Below are 13,583 nucleotides of genomic sequence, written 5' to 3'. Positions count from 1 at the left end.
GGAAGGGAAATGGAGTTGGAGACTTGGAGGTGAGGGATGATGTAAACTGAACAGCAGTGCCAGGTCTTCAGGAAGATTTGCCATCATCCCTCAGTTTCCTACTGTACATCAGACTAGACCACCTCCCATAAATGTGCAAATGTTTCACATCTATCATATTTGATTTAGTCCTCCCAACACTTGTCCAAGGTGACTAGGGCAGGTCTTTTCCACTTGATAGCAAGCAGATGCAGAGTGGTGAAGTGACAGCAGTTCTCAACTTGAAACTCCCAGTTCAGTGCCATGTCTGGACTCCTACATAACAATGCTCTTTTACACTTCTCACCTCTCTGATTCTCTGCTGCCTTAAGGGATTTTCTGAAATTCACTGTAGTGTGTGTGATGTTTGGGGGGTTGGACAAGGGAGTAGTAGCAGGTGGGGAAGGAGGTTCCTGCTCCCCCACAATGCTTCTCTCGGCAGGTTTCCCCCAAGAAAGAGCAGCTGAGTCCTTGCATCTTGTGGCAGCTGGTGTGCCCAGCACTGAGTCCATCGGAGCTGAAGGCAGCCCGGCCCCTTCTCATGGGCAGCACCCATCTGTGCTGAGGTCCTGCAGCAGTGGCAGTGTGAGGTGAGTAATGGATTCCAGGGCAGGGAGTTAGGGAGCTCCAAATCCAGGTAAATGCCGCCTTTCCACTAGAGCTCCTGATATTAATGACCTTGCCCGGGGCCTCACCAGTCAGGCCTCATAGCACAGCCCCTACTTTCTGGGGGATTGTGCCCAGTACAGCTGCCCTTGGTCTCTTAGTGCCTCCATCTCTAATGTGGAAATGACAGCCTTGACCTACATTCTGGGGTGAGTAGGAGAAACAACCTAACAGTCACTGCCAAGTCCTTTGAAAATGTCAAGCTCCATCTAAGAGCTTCAGTGTAACACAGACATGCTTCCCATCAGGCTGTCGTTTCCTTTCCTGCTGCTTCCCTGAAGTCAAAATGGCATTTCAGCCACATGCCACAAATTCACCAATCGGTTCCTCTAATTTCTACTGCCCCATAACTTTAATTTTACCTTCCTATTGAAGATGTACCCCCACCCCATCCATCTCAGCTTCTGGGCCTGACAGGCTTAACCTAAACTTTCCAGGACCTTCCCTCTGCCTTCCCACCCAACCAGGGAGCACATCTTCCCCCACCTCTCCAATAGCACTTGAGTCTGTAGTGTGTAGTGTAGCCTTTGCTTCTCTACTGCCTTAAGTAATTCTTGCATAGTTGCTGGAGTATTCATCTTGGCAAGTAAACTAGACTAAGCTCTTCAGGGGTAGGGACCAGATTTCACAGGTTTCTAGTCTCTCTTACAAGTCCCTGACAGTTCACTTGGCAGCTTTTTGATTTGGAACTCTCTCTCTCCCTCTCCACTTCTTTCAGGTTTCTTGGCCTGCCTCTCTGATCACCTACTTATCTCTTTTCCTCTCAGGCAGCCATTATAGTTTCCTCTGTTGGCTTCTCTATCTGGCCTTCTGTTGCTATATGCTGCAGTCCAGTTATCTGTTTGTATCTTACTGTCCCTCTGTCTGGTCCTCTGTCTCTTTGTCCATTACTTAGGCGTCTCTCACATTGCCTAAGTCAAAAACAACCAAAGTAAAAAATATCCAAGAAAAACAAACTAAACGAAACACAACCAGGGAATATGCAATGCAATTCCCTTTCGCACTGAGCCTTTCCTGGGCCTGTGCGACAGAGGAAAACTGCAGCTCAGCGGCAGGTGTTTCTGTGATGCCTTTTCATGAAGGGGAAGCTCCAGAGTTTCGGCCATGAAATTGAAGGTATGAAATTACAGCCTTGTTGTTGCTGATGCGTTCAACTTTCTACAGATGCTCTGGTAGGGGATCCTCTATAGACTTTCAGCGACAGAAGGTAACTAGAACTGGCTAAAATAAGAAGCAAGCCCCTGGGTCTCTCCTGGGTGTTCTATGACAACTACACTAATAACTTATATTTATTGAGTGTCTATTGTTGCCAGTACTGTGCTAGGCATTTTATTTGCATGAGACCATTTGATCCTACAATAACTCTGTAAGGTAAGTATTTTTTTCTAATATTTACTGTTTCTGTTTCTGTTCATAAAAAGGATACTAGCCCAAGGTAGGTATTATCATCACTGTTTTACCCATGATGAGATAAAGGTTGAGAGGGGCTAAGTAACTTGCCTGTAACTGGACACATGTTGTAACTTTGGGAGGAAAGACACTTCCTGGAGAGTTTCTCAGCGTACCAAATTATTGTGGTACCCTTCAGCACACACACACACACACACATGCACACTCTCACATACTCTGGTACACTCACACAGTCATGTTTACCTCCTTGACTCACACTGGACACATTCATAGTGATGATCACTCTTACCCCCTAGCCCTCACACACAGTCAATGAGCACACTACATACAGGCACATTCATACTGACACACACTGACACATACTCACATTTATATACTCACATTTTCATACTGACACACACTCACACTTACCATATACCCCACCCTCACATTCTCTTCCACTCATACCTTTATGTTCTTTCTTACATTCTCATACTGTCCCAGTCACACTTTCACACTCAAATCCACACAGATGATACAACCACCCTTAGCCCTCAAATTCCTACACAATCACACACACTCTACACACAGACACACATTGACTTTCCCATGCCCATTTCTCATACGGTCATAAACACTCTCAATTTCATACACTCCAATACATTTGTACTGATATCACTATTTCTTTCTCACAGTCGCACATTTACACAACTCATAACTCATCACAGAGACATACACATGTGCATACATGCTCATATGTTCACATTTATACATGCTCACACCATAAACACAATCTCACCCATTTAAACTCTTATATTTTCTTGTACTCTTACATTCAGAATTACGTGTTCTTGCACTTGTTATACTCAGCATTGACACAATCTCCTTACTCCTCTCATATTCACGTATAATCACACTTACACATGGAAACACTCATTTTGACACACATTCACACCCATACACTCATCTTCACACTGAAAGATGATTGTACTCTGTGCCAAACTAACAGGCACACATTCTCAAATACAATCATGCACACGCTCATTTTCATAAACTCAGCCATTTTCACTGACACACATCACTCTGCCCTCACACTCATAACACAATCACACGCAGAGGTGCAGTCACATTAACACACACTGACACATACATGTGCTCACTCACATTCAGTACTCACACAAATTCGCATTAACACGCAGTCACACTTACTGCATACTCATGCTTACATTCTCACATACTCTCACAGTGACTACCATACACTCCCACACATCCCCGTGGACACACAGTCGCACTTCCTCACACTCGCGTACATTCATATTTACACCCTCTCATGCTCCAGCTCCCACTTGTACATCACACATATTTACACTGGCACAATCACAATTCCCACACACTCATATTCTTATACATTCCTGCTCTTAAACTCTCATACTGACTTATACTCACTCCCATTGTACACATTCACACCAGTACACATGTAGTGACACGCACAGTCACTGACCTGCATTTACATTTGCACACACCACACTGACCCACACTATTCACACTGCCACAGTCAATTCACATAGATGCATACATGCACTCACACAAAGGCAATTACTGATCACACCTATGACCACATAGACTCATGCTCAGACTCATACTCACCCTGCCATGTCTTCTCTTACACTGATACACTTGCTCATGCTGAACCATGTGCCCATGTAGTCACCTATGCGTGGATACACTAACTGTCACTCAGCACACTCTCCTGAACTGATATGGACTCTCACCTGGATACATTAACACTGACACATACATTGATGCAGACCTACACTCCCTCACCGAGATGATGCTATTGACCCACACCTACTCATATCGATTCACACGTGTTTATAGTGACCCACACTGTCATGCATACACCCATATGTACTTACCCAAACTCTGATAATGCCACATTTACACACTTTCTCACTGACACACACACTGTAACATAACCAGTGCAGGTAGTAGTTCGTAATCACAGTTGTCACTTTTTTTTTTTTTTGATGAGTGAGATTGGCCCTGAGCTAACATCTATTGACAATCTTCCTCTTTTTGCCCAAGGAAGATTGTCCCTGAGCTAACATCCTTGCCAGTCTTCCTCTATTTTGTATGTGGGACACTGCCATGGCATGGCTTGATAAGTGGTGTGTAGGTCCGTGCCTCAATCTGAACCCATGAAACCTGGGTCGCTGGAGTGGAGCAGGCAAACTTAACCACTATGCCACCAGGCTGGCCCCAACAAAGTTGTCACTTTTTTGTCCTACTTGCCACTGGTGCTCTCCACACCCCTGCTAAAAGGTTCCCCAGCAAGCTGTGGCCAAAGGAAGAGTGTTGGTCTCAGCCAGGGTGCCAGTGGGACTAGATCTTTCCAGAGCAGAAAGGAGTGGAATTTATGTCTAGGATTAAAAAGAAAATCTCAAACTCACAGATCAAGTTTTATATCCTTCACCACAGTTTCCTCCTAAAGAAATAATCTGTAATAAAAATTTAGCCAGTCCTGTCAGAAGGAGGTTGGGGTTTAGATGGTGTATTTATTTTCTGGAAGTTTATAGCTTAATTTGCCACCTGCTTTCGCTCCAAAGGGGAGGGGAAGGTGAAGAATGTGTTTGTTTATGCACTCTTAATGGTCTCCTATGCTAAAGTGTGTGCCCCCAATTTTATGTTTATGATCTGGAATTGAGTGATGATTAGACACATGGAAAGGGCAGGCCTGCTTCCAGCGGGCATCTCTAATCTAGCCAAGTCTACTTACTACTCTGTCAACCCTAGAACATAGTATTCAAGAAAGAGGGAAAAAAGGTGAATGAGTCATCTGGATGATCAAATAAATTTCTATTGTGAGTGTGCATGCACATATTTAGACCCCACTGGAATCTCAACAGCTGTTGCTAGCAAGTTAACAGAGGAAATTTCTCAGTAGGCGTGGGTGAAGACAAGCTGAAGAAACTTCCTTGCACTCCAGACAGACTGCAGATTTCCCTACAAGAAGGTAAAAAGAAGCACAGACCCAAGAGTGAACCAGTAGATCAGGAGCCTGGTGGCAGAGCTGGGCGCCACCCTAGTTTCTCATCAGAGATTTAGAAACATGAGAGCACCTTAGGAGTCCATGGCTTCCCCTGCTGGAATCTCCCTGGAGTAAAAATGGGTTCAAAATAATGTCCAAGCTGCCATTTGCTATGGGTTCTTGCACACTATGGGGAAGAGCCTATACATCGGAATACCGCCTAACCACCTCACACCTGCCATTAGATTGAGAACTTCTTCGAGAGCTGAGACCACATCATCTTACTTATTTGATTTTGGATTCTCAATGCTCAGCACAGTGCCAGGCCCAGAGCAGCTACTTGTGAAACTCAATTAGGAAACTAAAAGGGGTAGGTAGGTAGCAACATGTTGTCAGGACAGATCCAGTGTCTCTCTTCCTCAATCCCAGAATTCCAATGCCATTACCAGCTCAGACTGAGGATCTTCTATGGGCCCCACATAGTGCTAGGCCCAGAGCGAGCTTCAAATGGGTGAAGAGACATACTCTGTCCTTGAGGTAATTTTATTTGAATGGGAAAGATGAAGTCACCATGAAACAGCAGTACAAGGCACCAGTCTTGAAGCTTGGGATTGGAAGAATCTTTATCATGTAATCCAGTGGTCTTCAGGCTCCAAAAGCCTTGAGGGCCCATGAGTGGTGGGAACAGCAGTCAGGATTGAGGTAAGCCACTACCCAAAGCAAACCTCCTCATAGACGTCTTGCTTATTAACACAGAGCTGTACTATCTTTCCAGAAGATTGTTTCACAGAGCCCTTTATCACTGGGCATACTAAGGCAGAGGAAGAAAAGTGAGCTATAGACCTTTATGGAAATGTTGTACTTAATTAAGATTTAGTCACTACCTCCTCCAAGAGATGGCTTTAGGGAAATAGCCTGGCAAATTTACATTTGATAGTTTCTGCCGATATGCTGAGACTCATAAAAAGCAAATTATAAAATTTACAGTACTGGCTGAATTTTAGGAAGGGGAAAAATGCACCTGCCTGAATTCACTTGAATGCAGTCAGAAGCGCTGAGGACACCAACCTCCTTTCATTTATATGATATTTTATCCTTTTCAAAATATTTAATAACCCATTCATCCATTTTGATAGAGGCATTAGGAACACAACTCTGGAGTCAGCTAGACCAGCATTTAAATCCTAATTTTGCCACTTCCTAGCTATGTAACCTTGTTTGAGTCAATTACTTATTCCCCTTAAGTCTAAGTTCCCTCGTCTGTAAAATGAGAGTGACACTAATTTCATCTACCTCATCGAGTTGTTATGAGGATGAGATGAGGTAATAGTGAAAGCATTTAGCGCAATGTCTGGCCTGTAGTAAGTGCTCACCAAATGATAGATCTTATTATCATCCTTACGCTAGCCCTGCGAGGTAAGCACTTTCAAATGGACAGAACCCTGAGACAACAGAGAAACAGTATGGTTCTTTGCAGCCAAAGATCTGATTTTCACAGGACTTGTTGCCTGCTTTCCTTTAAGTCTTTATTTCAACTTAATCACAAGCTAGGGGTCAGTGCTCATCCCCACTTAGGAAGACGAGTGAAAAATAGAATTAACCCATGGAAAGTTTCCTCAATTCCTGTGTCATTTTAGGACATGTTTATCTGACCACTGCAGCACTATTTCTCATTCATTTCAATGTCCCCTCTAGTCCTAAAATTTTCCCCTTGAAACTGTGAAGCCTTCAGTGATGTCACCTGCTTTTGGTGGCACAGGAAGTTGGGATAAGGAGAATGGAAGAGACTCCTGATGCTGGTGGAGCCAGAGGTCTGGTCTCTAACCACAGGCACTCCTCTGCCCTTTACTCTAATGCTGAAATGTCTGCTTTGTGAGTAGAGTATCTGCTCATTTCCAGGCTTTGGTCCCAAATACCATAGTGGAGGCATAGTTCCCTTACTCCAAAGCCCTAAGAACATTTGTGTCCACGCGAAAGCCATGAGTAATTGAGAACTCACCATATTACATGAAACTGTTGTGTGATTAAGGAAGCACAGATAAAAGTATGGGCTTTGGAGTCACACAGACATGGGATTATATAGTCTTACTCTTTCACTTGCTAGCTCTATGACCTTGGCAAGTGACCTGATGTCTCTGAATGTCAGTTTCATCTGTATTGGTAGACATCTTCTATTGGTAGAATATCTTAAATTACTTCAAAGCATTTCCCACATGTGGATCATTTGATCCTCACAACCTCTTGGTGAGGTAATTACCTTTGTACACGAGGCAATAAATTCAGAGGGACTAAGGGATGTACTCAAGGTCACAAAGCTCATTAGGAGCAGTGCTAGGCTGAGAAGGTACCAGTCCACACTGAATATTTACATCTTTGCTGGGCAAAGCCTTTTGGGGCTAGTTAGCAAATAAGAGCTGTTTGAACTGAACATAATCTTTCTTGTGAAAAAATGTGTAAACGCTAGCTACAGTTTATCTGCTAGCCGAGCCACATTGTGTTCTTTTTGTATCCTGTGTGATGTCCAGCACATTACAAGAGTGCAACAAATGTGACATCATAAAAGTACCTTTTGCAGCAAGACTGGGTGATATATGGCCACAGTGGTACCTTTCACTACCAAAAGGAAAATCTTTCTAGAGGCATGTGGTGTGGTTCTGTTTATGCTGCTCAAGTAACACCAAATGTCCAGAGTCTGGGAATTCTTAAAACATGCTGAAACACATCAGTAGATGTCTGGTGCCACTTGGCTCTTTCTCTTCTGACATGAAAATTACAAGACATCAACTTTAGTAAACTCTAGGGAAAGGATGAACAAAAAGATGAATACTTTTGTTTTTTGAGAAAGATTAGCCCTGAGCTAACATCCACCACCAATCCTCCTCTTTTTGCTGAGGAAGATTGGCCCTGAGCTAACATCTGTGCCCATCTTCCTCTATTTTGTATGTGGGACGCCTGCCACGGCATGGCTTGATGAGTGGTGTGTAGGTCTGTGCCCAGGATCCAGACCAGCAAACCCCAGGCCACTGAAGTAGAGCATGAGAGCTTAACTGCTGCACCATCAGCATGGCCCCAAGACAAGAGTACTTTTGACCTCTCTGTAACATTTGCCTCATAGCCAGAGTCATCTTTTTTTTTCCAACTGTTGCCAATCTTATTTTTTTTTCTTCTTTTTCTCCCCAAAGCCCCTCAGTACATAGTTGTATATTCTAGTTGTGGGTCCTTCTAGTTGTGGCATGTGGGATGCTGCCTCAGCATGGCTTGATGAGCGGTGCTATGTCCGCTCCCAGGTTCTGAACCGGCAAAACCCTGAGCCTCCGAAGCAGAGCGCGTGAACTTAACCACGCAGCCACGGGGCCTGACCCCAGCCTCATCTTGAAGTACTCTTCTCTTGGTTTCCATGACATCATATAGCTAGTTCCTCCACTTCTTTAACCGGATTTCTCGGGGGTCTCTGGTTCCTCTTCCAGCCTCTAAATATTGGTGTTCCCCAGAGGTCTTGTCTTCTCTCTTATTCTATACTCTTCCTGGCAGTTGTACCTACTCCCATGCTGATGGTCTCCAAATTGCTACCTTCAGCCCACTCGTGTCCCTCTCTATCCAGCCATTTCATAATGCCAAATAAACATGTTAGAACTGCTGCCACAATTGCATTTGTCTTAGTCTTGCTGTGTCTATTGAGAGGAGTAAATGTAGCTAGAGATAAATTTTTTCCACCACATGTGAATTGAAGTTTCCTTTAGCTTTTTATTACTATGTGGTTTATACCTCTCAAAGACAAGATGCTTTGATTTGTTTTGCTTTCCACTAGATGTTCCTAGTTTAACTTTTACTGTGATATCTAATGTGTCACTGTGTTTGTTCTCTCTTCTTTGTACATTGACTTATATGGAAATTACATGTTCAAGGCCCATTTGTAGATATTTAGTCTTTGTAGAATTTTTATGCTTGTTGGTAGAATCTATATATATATTTAGGTGAATTTTCCATAAAACTCATAAGCGCCATCCTATTCGCCAAAACAAGAATAATGTGTTCTTCTTATTCTCTTGGGAATATGATTATTACTGATGGTCCAGTGGCTACTAATACAAGGGGCCTCCAATATAATCATATTTGCTATCAGCACACCAGCTTCATTAGTTGTCTTTTTATCACCATTCTAAGCTACTTGTTTATTCTCCTTTCAAAAAAAACCCCAGAAACTGAGGCACAATTCTGTTTGGAACCCTAAACAAAAACTAAAAGCTACACTGGGGATCTAATGTACAGCATGATGACTATAGTTAATAATACTGTACTATATACTTGAAATTTGCTGAGAGAGTAGATCTTGAGTGTTCTCACCATACCAAAAACAAGGGGAACTGTGTGAGGTGATGGATGTGTAAATTAACTTGTTTGTGGTAATCATTTCACAGTGTATACATTTATCAAACCATTACATTGTACACCTTAAATATATACAGCTTTTCCTTGTCAATTGGGACTCGATAAAGCTGGGGAAACTCCTAAAGAACGAAAAAAAACCATTAGGCCTCCCACACTCCTCTGAGCCTCTTGGGATTGATATGTATTTCTGCCTGGATTTCCATTTTGAGTCCTGAGGCCAGTTAATTCCACCTGTCCTAGCATCCTGCCATCTTTGGCAATGCCCCAAATGGAGGCCTCTCTTGAAATCTCTCTTCTCCTGTCTTTCTATTCCCATACTGCCCGTGCTTCCTCTCCCCTGGCTCATTTTCTCCGTGTTGTCTCTTTTCAAAATTATTTCCATGTTGCTACCTGGAACAACCCACTCCGTGGGAAAATAGTTCCCCAAGTCTTCAATCTTAGACATCTGCTACATTGTCACTGGAGTAACAGGTCTGAAACTCAAAGCTAATCATGCCATCCCACTACTCAAAACCTCTTCATCTAGAGAGGAAAAGTCCAAACCCCAGAGATAGGCATACAAGACCCTTCTTAATTTGGTCTCTACTCATCTTATTTTTTCCCATCCCTCTTCTTTGCTATAGTCACACCAAGTTGTCTGTAGTTCCTCTAATAAACCACATTGTCTCTGGGCCTTAGCACGTTTTAGTCCTTGCCCCTGAAACATGCCATCCCTATGATTTGGTTACTCGTTCTTCCTAATTCAGCTTAAGTGTACTTCCTCTGTGAAGCCTCCTCCTTAAGAATATTGGGAGTCTCTCTCTCTCCCTTCACTTGTAGCCTGTTGTCATGTTTGCACTGAGCTGTTATGGTTGACACCTATTATACTTTAACTCTCTTCAAGGGCAGAGACTATACCTTGTTCATCTCTCACCCTAGACACTGGGGAGCTCCTCCTCATCCTTCAATACCCTGCTCAAGTGCTATATGCTCTGACTCCTCTGGGAAACATTAGCTACCCTTCCTCCACTGTCCTTCCAAAGCATCCTCTGCCTTCCTGGGTACATACTAGACACTGTGTAAATACTGAATGAATGAGTGAATACATTTATAAAGGTTTAATGATGTCTGCAAGGTCACAGAATAATCCAGAACTGGAGCTAGAATTAGCCTTTCTTCTTTTGTTGGAGACAATTCTTTGGGGTTTATAAAAGACCTAACTAAAAATCAACCCCCGTAATTAAAACCCCATAACAAGATGCAACTTAGTTGTTAAATGTAACATGAAAGGAAGCTGTGTCTTTTTCCAAGTGTTATGTTCTTAATACATTTCCCAAAAAGAGGTCTGTTCTGCTCACAAATGGCTACAGTTCTAGCAAAATGCTTTGTGTCACCCATACCGATCCCTTCTTCTGTAGTCATCAGGAGCCAGAGTCCTGGCTTATGTGTGTGTGTGAGGAAGATTGGCCCTGAGCTAACATCTATTGCCAATCTTCCTCTATTTTGTGTGGGATGCTGCCACAGTGTGGCTTGACGAGCAGTGCTAGGTCTGCACCCATCATCCAAACCTGTGAACCCTGGGCTGCCGAAGCGGAGCGTGTGAACTTAACCACTATGCCACCAGGACGGCCCACAGAGTCCTGGCTTTTTAAAGTCTTGTACATGTTACTTTCTTCCAGATGTTTAAGATCTGTTCTCTTCCTTACATCGCACCACCATCACTTAGTTCAGCAGAAACAGGCCCAAAGCTAAGAAACCTAATCTAGCATGCTTGGAGTATTTGTTGGTTGGAATATATTGTTGAATAATGTCTTCCATCAACCTAGTGCTTTCCACTTTTAAAATCCTGATGACTCCTATTTATCCTTCAATACTCTGCTCATGTGCTCTGGGAAGACTAGTTACCCTCCCTGCCCTGTCCCTCCAAAGTATCCTTTGCCTACCTGTGTTGCATCACCTTGTATTCCCTATTGTATGCATGCATGTCTGCCATCCTCACTAAACTATGAGCTTTTTTAAGGCAGGGACTGGTCTTTATTCATCTCTCTTTGTATATCCCCTGTACCTGACAATATCTGGTACATATGACTGTTGGTGGCATTGGGATGAAAGGTAAGGCAATGATATTCTTTGGAACAATATCAAACACTTTGCTTATATGTGGAGGTATGATTATTGGAACTGATTTCTCATATGACAGCAGTCAAAGAGACTTGCCCTCTTCTGAACTGCTGCAGTTCTCTTTTTTTCCAGCACTCTTCATTTTGCAATACACACACCCTTACTTGTTTTGGGGTTATATTTTATCTGTATATTTAATATACATTTTACATATAATATGCAGCCAGAGATGAAACCCTCTACTCAAGCCTATAATCTCATTCAGGGCTGGGCATTTATTTTTCTCTTTACTCCCAGCACCTTGCATGGTGCCTGTCACATGAGCTTCAATAAATGTTTGTTGTTTGAGTAAATGAGTGCATGCACAGATGGGTTGCTTAAGAGGCATACTCTTAAAGTTACTATTTGACTCCTCAAAGGCTGGTAGGTCTCTGTTTTGGTCTCAGGATTCTTTTTTTTTTTTTTTTTTTGAGATTGGCCCTGAGCTAACATCTGTTGCTAATCTTCCTCCTTTTTTCTTCTCCCCAAAGCCCCTCAGTACATAGTTGTATATTCTAGTTATAAGTCCTTCTAGTTCTGCCATGTGGGACACCACTTCACCATGGCTTGATGAGCTGTGCTAGGTCTGTGCCCAGTATCCAAACTGGTGAAATCTCGGGCCACTGAATTGGAGCACATGAACTTAGCCACTTGGCCACAGGGGCGGCCCCAGGATTCTTTGAAAGTCAACCAGAAATCTACAAGAGGAAAGCATGTAATTGGTTTATTTTCCTGTAAAAAGCAACATTGGGCTGACGTAAGATCTTTTCCTCTCTTTATACAGCTGTTTAACCTATAGACCCTCATTACTGAGCTGGGCAGAAGAATATAGGGCATACCCAGGCAGGTGCTAAAGGCCACAAAACCAGCTCATGGTGGGCTGAACTGATTATAAGTGCAGGAATGTATTAGGCTCAATCTTAAAGGAGAAAGAACACTCTGAGATGAACATCATTTGATACAGAGTTATAATGCAGAGTTATATATATGTATTATAACTAGCCAGCTTTCCTCTGCTTTAACTCCCCCAAATTTTTGTCAAGATGTGTTCTAGGCCACAGTCCAGGCTCCTCTGGAATAATTTGGGAACTACTGACTGATTCCCCCTCGGGCCTCCTGACTCCAGCTCCTTGTACCAAACCCTGCTTCTGCTTTATCTGCAATTTTCCTAGCAGGATGCCATATCTTCCTTTGAGGTGAGGGCTGGGTCCTGTGTTCTCAGCCTGGGGGCTTTCCAGGGCCACAGGAAAACTTATGCACATAGCAGTCTTTTCTTTGTGTGAGAGCACTGGGAAAGTAAAGCTGATCACGTGCTGCAGAAGGGATCTGCTCTAGCATAAGCCAATGATGAGCTGTATTTTATATATGTGGACAGTAGCAGCTGCAACCAGGTGTTAGAGTAATGGGCGCAAGGGGAACAAACTACTTGGTGCGTCCAACAACTTGCAAATAAACTTTTGTAAGCCGGCATGGGAAAGCCAATATGCTCAACTGTGAGGTCATCCTTCAGATCAGACTTTTGGTTTCTAGAATTTCTTTGAGTGCATTATGATCCTTTCTTAGGCCCATGGCCAGTTTTTTTAAGACAAGAAATTCGTCTTTAGTAGGGGTAAGAGATGGGCAATTCTTACAACTAAGGCTGTGGGCAGCTGAATGTTCATCCCCTATCATTTTTGAAGTGGGTAGACGGAAAGTAGGTCTTGTCATGTCCCATTCTTACATCAGTATTTGAGGAAGCCTTTTTTTTTTTCAATATATGGTAATTCCTCTTCCTTAATGATAGCCCCCAAATAAGATACTGAGACACACGCTCAACTTTTTAAAAATGTGGGCATATAAATTAAACTTAGGTTATGGGGCAAAAGCTTGAAGAAGAGTTGCTGCATTTTATGCCAGCTCAAATTCTTTGACATCAAGTTCTGGCATAATGTCATTTTTGGGGTGAAGTATGAGC

At 43.0% G+C, this 13,583-nt stretch overlaps 1 protein-coding gene across 3 annotated transcripts in view; it reads left to right on the top strand.

Annotated features, from left to right (window-relative positions):
• Nucleotides 1-13,583, top strand: part of PAK3 (p21 (RAC1) activated kinase 3) — a 256,878-nt gene that overhangs the window by 142,906 nt on the left and 100,389 nt on the right. For 2 of the 3 annotated variants that reach the window (XM_046673735.1, XM_046673734.1), the window contains one exon: nucleotides 461-608. The exons of the other annotated variant lie outside the window; for it this stretch is intronic. The gene's annotated coding sequence lies outside the window, so the exon portion shown is untranslated. The remainder of the gene's footprint in view (nucleotides 1-460; nucleotides 609-13,583) is intronic. 3 annotated transcript variants of the gene reach the window in all.

This window comes from Equus quagga, chromosome 10 (assembly GCF_021613505.1).
Source record: "Equus quagga isolate Etosha38 chromosome 10, UCLA_HA_Equagga_1.0, whole genome shotgun sequence".
NCBI classification, from domain to species: domain Eukaryota; kingdom Metazoa; phylum Chordata; class Mammalia; order Perissodactyla; family Equidae; genus Equus; species Equus quagga.
Note: the sequence above shows the minus strand (reverse complement) of the source record. Positions and strands in the feature narration are given on the sequence as shown.